Raw genomic sequence first — 11,327 nt, 5'->3', positions numbered from 1 at the left:
ATGAGGAAATCTCTGATTCTTAAGTTGTCATTTGCAGCCTCCAGAAAACTTTGAGTAAGACTTGAAAGCAATTTATTACTTGAGCTGCTGTTAAGCTACAAAGACCCCTGTGTGGAAGTAGGGGCTATTATCATGATGGAGTGCTTAAAGTAGCAAAGTGCTTCCCAATATTTTATTAATTAAACATGGTCCTGGTAAAGCCCCCACTGCCTGCATATGTGTGCTATAAAAGCAGACGGGTCTATGTGAGGGAGATGAGTAGATGGTAAATAGTAATTGTCACTAAGTCATGCTACTGAAAAGCTAGCAGTCGGGATTCCCATGAGAGAAATATCCTCACCTATTTTATTTTAATTTAAAAGGCACCCTAAAAGACATTTAAAGTACAAATACTTTAAAAAATACAGCTGAGGATGGGTGTGGTGGCTCACACCTGGAATCCCAGCACTTTGGGAGGCTGAGGTGGGAGGACTGCTTGAGACCAGCCTGAGCAACATAGCAAGACCCCATCTGCTAAAATATATATATAGATAGATAGATAGATAGATAGATAGATAGATAGATAGATAGATAGATATAGCTGTGTTTGGTGGTGCATGGCTATAGTCCCAGTTACTTAAGAGGCTGAGGTGGGAGGATTGCTTGAGCCCAGGAGTTTGAGGTTACATGATCACGCCACTGCACTCTAGCCTGGGAGACAGAGCAAGACGCTGTCTCTAAATAACAACAATAATAAAATACAGCTGCACTTAGTGAGTACATGGGGTGGGTAGAGATGTTGTCTGTGTGCTAGGCACTCCTCTCCATTGTACAGATGGACAAGCTGGCAGTCAGAGAAGTAATTTGCTAGTATAGGGGTTCTCAACTGGGGGCGATTCCCCTGTACCTCCACCCCAGGGACATTTGTCAATATCTGGAGACATTTTTGTTTGTCATGACTGGAGTGGGAGCGTTACAGGCAGCCAGTGGGTAGAGGCCCTGGATGCCGCTAAACATCCCACAGTGCACAGGATGGCTCTCCTACAACTAGGAAATGATCCAACCCCTAATGTCCACAGTGTGGAGGCTGAGAAACCAGATCAGCTCTGCGCTCCCTGAATCCTAACCTTGGCCTCTCCCCTGCCTGTGTTGCCACCCCAAGTCCTGCGTGGGAACCCTGTGAGCCTTGGTCTGGTCTCTGATCTCTAAGATGGGCTGAGATATTGCCAACATTTATGTGTGTGTGTGTGTGTGTGTGTGTGTGTGTGTGTGTGTGTTGTGAACTCCCTTGAAGAGGGGATAGGAGCTAGGGAACTTCTCTCTTCAACAATTTCCCACTTTCCACTGTGCTATTTTCTCTTCTTAATATAGTCTTTTGTAGTCTGTTTTTCATTTTTTTCATTAATTATCCCCATAAACATTCCTCTGAATTTCCAAAGTCATAATAATGATCAGTATTAGTGGCTTCATACTACTGCATCCTAACCACAAAGCATTATTTCCTGAGTAATTCTTGGGTTGTTGGACATTTATTTTATTTTATTTTTTGTTTCCTTACAGTTTAATACACAATGATTATTTTCTTGAATAGAACATTTTTATTTGTTGCGTGACTTCTTTAGGAGAATTCCCCAAGAGTATTTTTTCTCTTTCTTTTCTCCTTCCCTTTCTCTCTTTCTCCCTTTCCCTTCCTTTCCTCCTCCCCTTCCTATCTTACTTTTTTCTTTTTTATTTGATTTAATTATGTTTTTTGGAATAATAACATATGAACCTGGTTTAAAATTCAAAGGCAGTACAAAAAAATCTCATTCCCAGCCACCCACTTCCCCTCCCGGGGGCAACCACTGGTGGCATTTTCAAGAATTCATCTGTTAAAATTTCATTTTTTAAAATAAATGGCATCCCATCACACTCTATCCACTGTTCTACTCTGGCAGGTATAGACCGGGAGCTGATCTCCTTCAGATAGGGAGGTTGGAGAAGGCTTCTCCGAGGAGGTGACACTTGAGTTACCTAGAGGATGGTAAGAGAGGGAAGAAGTGGTCCAGGAAGGATTGGCAGGTGCAAAGGCCCTGGGGTAGGATGCAGTGGGCAGGTCTGAAGAACTCCACGGAGGCCGATGGGGCCACTGTAGAAGGAGAGAGGTCAGATTGCTAGAGAGGGACCCTGGTATGCAGAACCTCATTGGCTGCAGTGTAAAATTTGGATTTTATTCTAAATACACTGGGGTGCCTTCGAGGGCGTTTAAGCAGGGAAGTGATGGGACGTGGCTTGCATTTAACAAAAGAGCATTCTGATTGAGGATTGGGGAGTTAATGCATGGAGGCAGGCCGAAATTGAAGGGTTAACTGATGGGGGGCCAGGTGAGATGCTGGTGCCTTGGCCTTGTTGTGGTGAGTTGGAGAGAACTGGATAGACTCAGGACATTGTTTGAAGGAAGAGCCAATAGGATCTGCTGGCAAATTAGATGTGGAGTGAGGGGGAAAAAGGCATTTTGTACAACTCCTAGATTTTTGGCCTGAAGAGATGTTTGTGCCCATTACTAAGATGGAGAAGACTGAGGTGGGAAGAAGTTTTTGTTTGTTTGATTATTTAGTGGGAAGGAGGCTATCTTAAATTCAGACCTGGCCGGGTTATATTTGCTCTGTCTGTGTGACAGCCCCGAGGCAATGCCAAGTAGATAGGGAGAGAACAAAGGACATCCCAGAGCCCGGAAGTGTGATCAGGCTGGAGACATCAACGGAGAAGCCGCCAGCCCCAGGATGGGCTGAGATGCCCGGAAGAGCCCGTTGTGCATACATCAGTGTATGAATCTATTTGTCTCACTCTCACTATGCCAGCTCTGCATGTTGTCATTCATGTTTGTTATTCATTTTGTAACTTTCTAATTTTCAAAAGCAAACATGGCCTGTAGTGAATGGAAAGAAATTGTGCAGCTGCTTTGATTCGGATCCTAGAGCCTCTTTTACTTGTTTTAGTGGCTTTACCTAATCTGAGGTGAGAATCCAAGTCTGACGGACACCAAAATTAAGAAAAAGAGCCTTTCTGGGTTTCCCGTCATGTTCATGCATCTCCAGCTATTTCTGCCCTGAAAGTCAGAGGTGCTCACTGGAGAGGAACCTTCCAGTAAAAGAGCCGGAGCTGTCTCTTCTCTTCCGTGTCTCCTGAATACCCAAGAGATATGGTTCCCCTGTGATCTTGCTGTAATGAATTCTGGTTGCTTTTTCATTGTAAGTCCTAATTTTCTCCACTTCCAGATTATTTTCCTTTCCAGTAGGGTTATAATTCCTTGTCAGAGCCCCAGGGCATGTGTTTTTCCCCTCTGCCATCAAGGCAAGGAATTAGGAAATGCATGATCTCTGTGGAGTGGCTGCTCTCAGGCCCTGGCGTGGAGTTCGTCTGTCAGAAACAGCTCTACGCACATTTGGAAAGTGAATCTCGTATTTATGTTAACGTTTATATAAGGCGGCATTAACTAATTTAGCTAACAGATATTTATGGAGGGCTATCCGTGTGCTGGGGTCAGAACTGAACCTATCTCTCAGCTTGCCACAGAGAATCTGAAAACTTAAAAGTAGGCAGAAAACTCTAGGTCACCTCTGTGTTCAAGCCTCTCATTAATGGACAAATGGGCACATCCATTTATAACCTCAGGGAGCCTCAAGCTCTTGGGAAAGTTAATAGGTGAGTGCAAATAATAATGTTCCTAGTCTCAGCATGGCATGGGTGTGGTTATCATTATGAGCCAGGCTGAATCCCATTCCATTCCATTCCCACCCCATCCCATCCCATCATCCCATCCCAACCTATCCCATCTCATTCTATTCCCAACTCAGCCCATCCCATCTCATCCCATCCCATCCCATCACAACCCAGCCCAGCCCAGCCCATCGCATCCCAACTCATCCCACCCCATCATCCCATCCCAACCTATCCCATCCCATTTCCATCCCATCCCATCCCATCATCCCATCCCAATCTATCCCATCTCATTTCCATCCCAACCCATCCCATCCCATCTTATCCCATCCCATCCTATCCCATTCATCCCATCCTATCCCATCCCAACTCATCCACCCCATCATCCCNATGCAGGCATGATTTCATCCGTGAACCATAATCAACTTCCTTAATGAAATACGTAATTAACATATTATAATTGTGGTAAAGATGATTTTGACAGAAATCATTTTCCATATCTAATACTATGCTAATTTAATCTGTTCCTTACTCCCCGACATGACCTTTAGTGATTAAGTTTCATGGCAGAATTGTTTTTTTTTTTTGAAGGATTGATTTATCCACTGTGGTTGAGACCCCTCTCTTGGCAAGGCTGTCATTCTTTCTCTTTTTAAAAATGTCTCACAGACATGCATGTCCACACACACAGGCACCAGGCATGCTTATGCACAGAAGAGAGCAAAGCATACATGTGCAATGAGGCAGGCTTGGCTTCTGTATGTCTGTGACTTCCAAAAAGCTGGCCATCAGCAGACACTTAGAAGGTATTGTTTACACAGATCCTGATGAAAATGTTTTGTTGCTCCCAACCACCTGTGTTCTAGCCTTTTTATTTGTTTGTTTTTTGAGTCATGGGTGTGACAAATGTGATTGGTATAATTAAAATAAAGTAAATCCATCAAACTATTTAGTTATTCAACACACTAATAGAAGGAAATACAAAGAATGTACTAATTTTTAACCAAATTTTCTGTTATACTGCACTTAGTTTTGCATCTTATCAATATAATTATGTTATCACTAAACAACTTTACTGAATCATTTTATAATAGTTTAGTATACACATATATAATTAAATAGAAGTGGCTGGACTATTTTTCTCTTATTTTTGATATCATGAGATAGATTTCTTAAAGGGATCTAAACCATTTAATAATGATTTGGAACATGTGAAGAGACAGAGGCAATGATGCTTTAAGCCGGTGTTTCTCAAATATTTTTACTGCAACTCAAGAAAGGTATTGTGCAATGTCACCAAACACATACATAAGAATTTCATGAAGAAATAGTCTTATCATGTAGGATATACTCTGATCTAGTCTTCTATCCTGTCCTATCCTATCCTACCCTATCCTTTCCTATCCTCTCCCATCCCATCCCATCCCATCCCATCCCATCCCATCCCATCCCATCCTAACTCATCCCATCCCATCCCATCCCATCCCATCCCATCCCATCCCAACCCATTCCAACCCATACCATCCTATCCCATCCTATCCCTATGGTCCTGAGTTCCTGGTCTGGGCATTGGGATTCAAAAATGAATTGGGAAATCTATTTGGCTGCAAGTGACAGAATCCAGCTCAAACCAGCACAAGCAAAAAGACAAATTTCTACTGGCTCATGTGAAGAAAAAGGTAGTGGGGCTTCAGTCTCAGCTGGATCCAGGTGCTCGTATAACATCAACTGGTTTCAGTATCTCTCTCAACTTCCCATTGTTCTTCTTTCTGTCTCCTTTTTTTCCCTTTCTATTTCTCAGAGGTCTGCATCCTTTCCTGGTTTCACTCTCTGGCACTTCTCTTCATGTAGTGGCCCCAGCAGCTCTAGGTTTATATCCACCCAGTTTGGCACCAGTAAAAGTCCCCAGAGAGCTCTCATTTGCCGGGCTTGGGTCCATTGCTATCCCTAAGCTTGTCACTGAGGTGTGAGGAATGTGGTGCTCTGATAGGCTAGGCTTGGGTCAGCTGCTTACCTCTGGAGCTGGGGGTCAAGTTGGCCTCAACAGCGACTCACGGACCAAGCTGTTGGTTCCCCGAAGGAGAATTAAAGTTCTGCTACTAGACAAGGGGAGGAGGGATGCTGGTGGGCAGAACCACAGAAGAACATCCTTTCTGTCTTTCTTCAAAAAGCTTCTTCATGCCTCTGTGCCTTTTACAAGCAGTTCCCTTCTGAAGTGGCCCTTGTCTGGCCCTCCTAGAAAATTTGTTCTTCCTCTTTCTTCAGGGTTGTTGGAGCGCCCTCCATCTGCGATGTTTCATCCCGTGAGCTGACATGCCTGCCATGTCCGTACACACTGCCCACATGCACGTGCATGCACACACACACACACACACACACACACTATCCTTGTGGTTTGAGAGTATTGTGTAGTTGGTATCCAGTACCAGAGGAAAATCCTGACAAAGCAAGAGTTGCATCCTAAGCTGCATTTGGGTTTCATTGCCCATCCATCATCCATCCATCTTTCATTCATCCATTATACATCCATCACCTATGAATCCATCATTCTTCCATCTGTCCATGACCACTCATCCATTCATTCATCTATAGTCCATCCATCTACCCATCATCCAACCACCCATCCATTCATCCACCCATGCATCCATCTATCCATCCATCCATCCATCCATCCCTTCATGCACCTGTATATCTACACATCCAGCCATCCATTTATCCATCATTCATAATCCATCCATCTAACAAATATTTGCTGATGCCTCTGCTACACCAGATGGATTAGAAGATCCTTGTCCTGGAGAGCAAAACATAGTGAGACAGACAGATGCAAAAACAAAGATAATTCAGAATGATACAAGCGATCCCATCTCAGTCTGGTGTCAGCAGTTTACTTGATGCTGCTGATTCCACTTATAAATAATACACTTCTACTCACATAATGAAAATGGCAACAGTTCACATTCGTTCAGTTCTTTACATAGCACTTTCTCATTTGTTTCTTAGGACCCTTCTTTGGGATCAGGTGTTGTTATCTCTGTTTCTCAGGTGAGGAAACTGAGGCCCAGAAAAGGCAGAGAACAGCTCAAGGACCCTTACCTTGACCACAGTGGAGAAGGTACTCAGATACGGGCCTCACATACCGCTCCTGATCCATATCAGGCAAGGTGCTTTCCGTAGGTCGAGGATCTGTTCATGAGCTGATGTGGGTCCCCTAGTGCCCTGCCATGCATCACCCTCCAAAACAAACCTGGGCTGGGAAAGCTTAGCTGGCTACTGGTTACCACTGCAGGGTCTGAGAGCTCACTGAAGCCCAAGCCTCCCCATCTCTAGCCACTGCCTTTCTGGTTGCAGGGGACCACAGCACTGTGAAGAGAGGCAGTTCCTGCCTAAGCCTGGAGGCTTAAGGAAAGGGCATATTAGGTCCCCTCTAGATAGTATGATCTGCCCTGAGCCTGAGGCTGGCTCTTCTTTGTTCAAAAGAGAGATTAGCAAGTGCTACAGAGGCATTAACAACATATCAGCACCAAGCTGAGACTTTCTCCTTGGTATTAATGGAAGGACAGGAGGAACATTAAATAGGAAATAATTTCTTTTCTCTGAGAGTTAAAAGCTGGGACTCTAAAGCAAAACTACCCAGAATTTAAACTCTTGGCCATGCAACCAATGCTCAGTCTTATTAATATTACTCATATTGTTATATTGTTGCTGTGGACAGAGTTTAAAAGCCACAAGCAGAATGAGGCAGTGGTAAAGAGTTTACACTCGGGAATCACAGGCCTAGGTTCCAATCCTGGCTTTGTCACCTCTTACTTTCGTCAATTTGCAAGTGACTTGACCTCCTCAAGGCTTGGCTTATTCATCTTCAAGATCGGGATGAAAATAATAAAGATAGTCAACGTGAAGGATTATTTTCTACATGCCTGGCACGGGTCTAGGCACTTCTCATGTAATATCTCCCTTGGCCTTCACAGCCCATCAACTACACTGGCTAGATACAGAAATTGAGGCATCTTGAAGTTCAGTAGCTTACCCAAAGCCCCACAGCCAATTGTAGGTGAAGGTGGGATTTGGGTCCAGGGCAGTCTGACTCTTGGGCTTGTGATAGGCTTAGGAAAGACTCACGAAATGACACATGTATGTGACCAGCCAAATGCCTGGCACATAGTTTGGTAAAATAAATAGAGGTGATGCTGCTGCTGAGGCCTCAGGTGTCAGCTCTGTTGCTGAGGCTGGAGTGCAGTGGCGCAATCACTGCTCACTGCAGCCTTGACCTCCCAGACTCAAGCAATCCTCCCACCTTAGCCCTCCAAGTAGCTGGGACTATGCCTGGTAATTTTTGCTATTTTTGTAGAGACAGGGTTTCATTATGTTGCTCAGGCTGGGCTCAAGTGATGCTCCCACTTTGTCCTCCCAAAGTGCTGGAATTCAGACTTGAGCCATGGTGCCTGGCCAAGGCTCCTACTTCTAATGATGGAAACCCTACTAGTTTAAGCAAATCTAAGAAAATTATCTACTCCTGTGAACTACAAAATCTAGGCGGTGTCAGGTTCACCTGAACATAGGTACCCAAAAATATCACCAAATGCTCTTTGATTCCTTAGACTCTATTCCATTTAAAATTTAAAATTCAGTTCTTCATTTGTACCAGTCACATTTAACATGTGAGTAGTGGCCACTGCATTGGATGGTGCAGAGCATTTCTGTCTTCACTACCAGATTGTACTGTGCTGCTTGCTGTGGAAATTAACCTGGTCCCTTATAAGCCCTGCACTGAAACCCCACCCGCCTTGCAACCCTAGAGGGAAAAGAGCTGCTTTCCCATAACTCTGGAGAAAAGGCTCAGGGAAGGCTCTCATTGGCCTGATTTATATCACATATCTATTCCTGAACCAATCACCATGGCCTGCAGCGTGTGAATGGAGTACTCTGATTGACTGGCTTAGATCGTGTGCCTGCTTCATTGGTGGGATAGTTAGGTCTGCCCAGAGCACATGGCGTATGCTTCCAGAATAGGGGAGAGAAGAGGACAGAGAGTGAAAAATGACATACTGTGATAGACGGTATTATTTGTTTATAATTATTAATTCCCCCCTCCACCATTGCTGTGTGTCCCTGAAGGGGCATGTACCACTCCTGAGTGCAGTGGTGCTATCTCCACTCACTGCAACCTTTGTGTCCTGGCTTCAAGCGATTCTTCTGCCTTAGCCTCCCAAATAGCTGGGATTACAGGTATGCACCACCAAGCCCAGCTAATTTTTGTATTTTTAGTAGAGATGGAGTTTCACCACATTGGCCGGACTGGTCTCGAACTCCTGGCCTCAAGTGATCCATCCGTCTCAGCCTCCCAAAGTGCTGGGATTATAGGCGTGAGCCACCACGCCTGGCCCCACTCTTGATGACTTTGAATTCGGTCATGTGCCTTGCTTTGATTATTGACTGTGAGCAGATGGGACACGTGTGGTATCCGAGCACGGTGAGGCTCTGCCCTGTCACGAGGATGGGATGCCTCAGACAGTGGCTGTTCCTTCTGCCTGGTCCCAGAATGGGAAGGGACGGGGCCCAGCATCACGAAGACCAGCCAAGCCCAGCAGAGCCCAGCTGAGCTGCATCCAGCCTGCTTCCCTCATGCGACAAGAATGAGAAGTAAATGCCTGGTATTGAGAGCCACTGAGAGGTTAGGACTCTGTTCTGGCAGCAAAAGCCGACTCATGCACACCCTGATCCTCTTCCCGAGTCCCGTCCTGCTTTCTGCTCTAGTTCACCTTGGGCTCCAGCTGAGGTCCCTTGATAGTGTGTGGCAGATCCGCAGCAGAATCAGACTCCAGCAAAGAGCAAACTGAGGCTGGAGTAGAAGAACTCATGACATTTCTCAAGGGGCTCCTCTCCTGATTCCTCTTAAGCTTGTTGCTGTTCATTCAGTCACACACAGTGACTGAGCTCATGTGATATGCTGGGTGCTGGAACTGCAAGATCTTGCCAGACCCAGCCCCTGCCCTCAAGGTGCCCCCAGTCCGTGGGGAGAGACATGGGTGAGCAGGTAGTGAATGCACAGCAGGCCCAGGGCTCTGGCAAACCCAGGCCCAGGACTAGCTGGGAGTTTGGCTTCCTGGGTATCGGCCAGTCTTGGACCCAGAGCCACATGTTGATCTGATGAGTTTCTTTAAAAATGACCCTGGCTAGAAGGGCAATCCTAGCCATGCAGGTTGTCTGGCAAGGCTAAAGGATTCTGGAGATTCTCCTGGTAGCAAGGAGCTGTCTTCCCCAAGCTCATTATCGTCTAGCCAGCGCCTGCTGTGGCATTTCTCTGCCTGGGCTCCGGGTCACATTTCACTTCTGTTGCAGTCCCTGGGGCCATCAGGATGACAGGAGCATCACGCCCAACTGTCAGCCCTCTTCTGTCCCAACACACTGTTCTGATTTCAGACCTTGCCAGTCCCAATTATAAAAGAACAGGCAGGGGATGGGGTCCCCGCTTTTTCATAGTGTCCCAGGCAAAGGCCTGGCTCTCTCTCTTTCTCACTCATTTATTCGTGAATTTATCTGACATATATTGAAAGCCAATTATGTCTCGCTGCTGGGGCAGGCAGGGGTGATAGAGATGATTAAGATACAGTCAGCCCTTCTAGCCTGGGTCCGGCAGCACTGGGGGCCTGCGGAGCCAGGGAGGGTTGAGCTGGGCTTGGGAGGATGGTGAAATTGATCCAGCAGTGAACATTTTAGGCAGAAAGAACAGCACAAGGAAAGGCACGAAGACCGGACATAGGGTTTGAGCACAGCCTTTTGGAGGTGGGGCACATGTCCCCCTTATGTCTGCTTTTTCTTAGATGAGATGGCATGGCCCCTGTCCAGAGTTGCCATCTGGGGAGATTTCAGGTTCCCTGAGCCTCCTGGCCCTAGCTGCTGGCTGGGCCCAGTGGCTCCCTCATCTCCCTTTCCTGCACCCACTCTCCTGGTGACATGACTCGCCGTGCACATCTCCTGGGCAGGTGCAGGACATGGCAACCCTTGGTTCATTTGCTCTTCCCAGAGCCCCAGCCTTTCTTGTGCAGGCTACTGCTGAGCCATGATGCATCCCTCCCAGTCCTGCAAGGTTGGCTTTCAGAACCTTGGAGTGGGGCTTTCTTTTGGTTCTGCACAGGAGGTCGTATCACAGCAGCAGTCAGCATGGCCTGAACCCCCAGGTGGGAAATAAATCAGATGGCTGTGAGCATAACACTCCCATTTATTGAGCACCTATTATGTGCTGGGCTCTTTGAGGGCTGCTGCAGCACACAGGGAACTTTGGTAAATGTAAGCAAGCCTTGCCCTCTGGGCATGGAGGATGGGCTTGATGCAGCCCTGCTCAGCCTCAGCTAAGCGCCCTCGTTCACGCACAACCTGAACAGCTGTGATTGGCAGCCCTGGGCCTTTCTGGTCAATATCTCATTTAATCCACACAGTATCACTATGAGGTGGGGAGGTGTGTTCTGTTTTGACTCCTATTTTATAGTCAAGGAAACAGAATCTCTGAGAGCTTCAGAAACTTGTTTAAGGTCACCTGACCAGCAAGTGTGGGAGGAACACTTCAGACCGGACATCTCTGAGGGCGACTTCTGCCCTTGCTGCTGTATTTCACCCTCTCTTGCCCTCAACAGCGCAGGCCACCCTTC

This window comes from Rhinopithecus bieti, unplaced genomic scaffold (genome assembly GCF_001698545.2).
Source record: "Rhinopithecus bieti isolate Rb0 unplaced genomic scaffold, ASM169854v2 scaffold_31940, whole genome shotgun sequence".
NCBI classification, from domain to species: Eukaryota; Metazoa; Chordata; class Mammalia; order Primates; family Cercopithecidae; genus Rhinopithecus; species Rhinopithecus bieti.
This window is presented reverse-complemented; position numbering follows the sequence as displayed.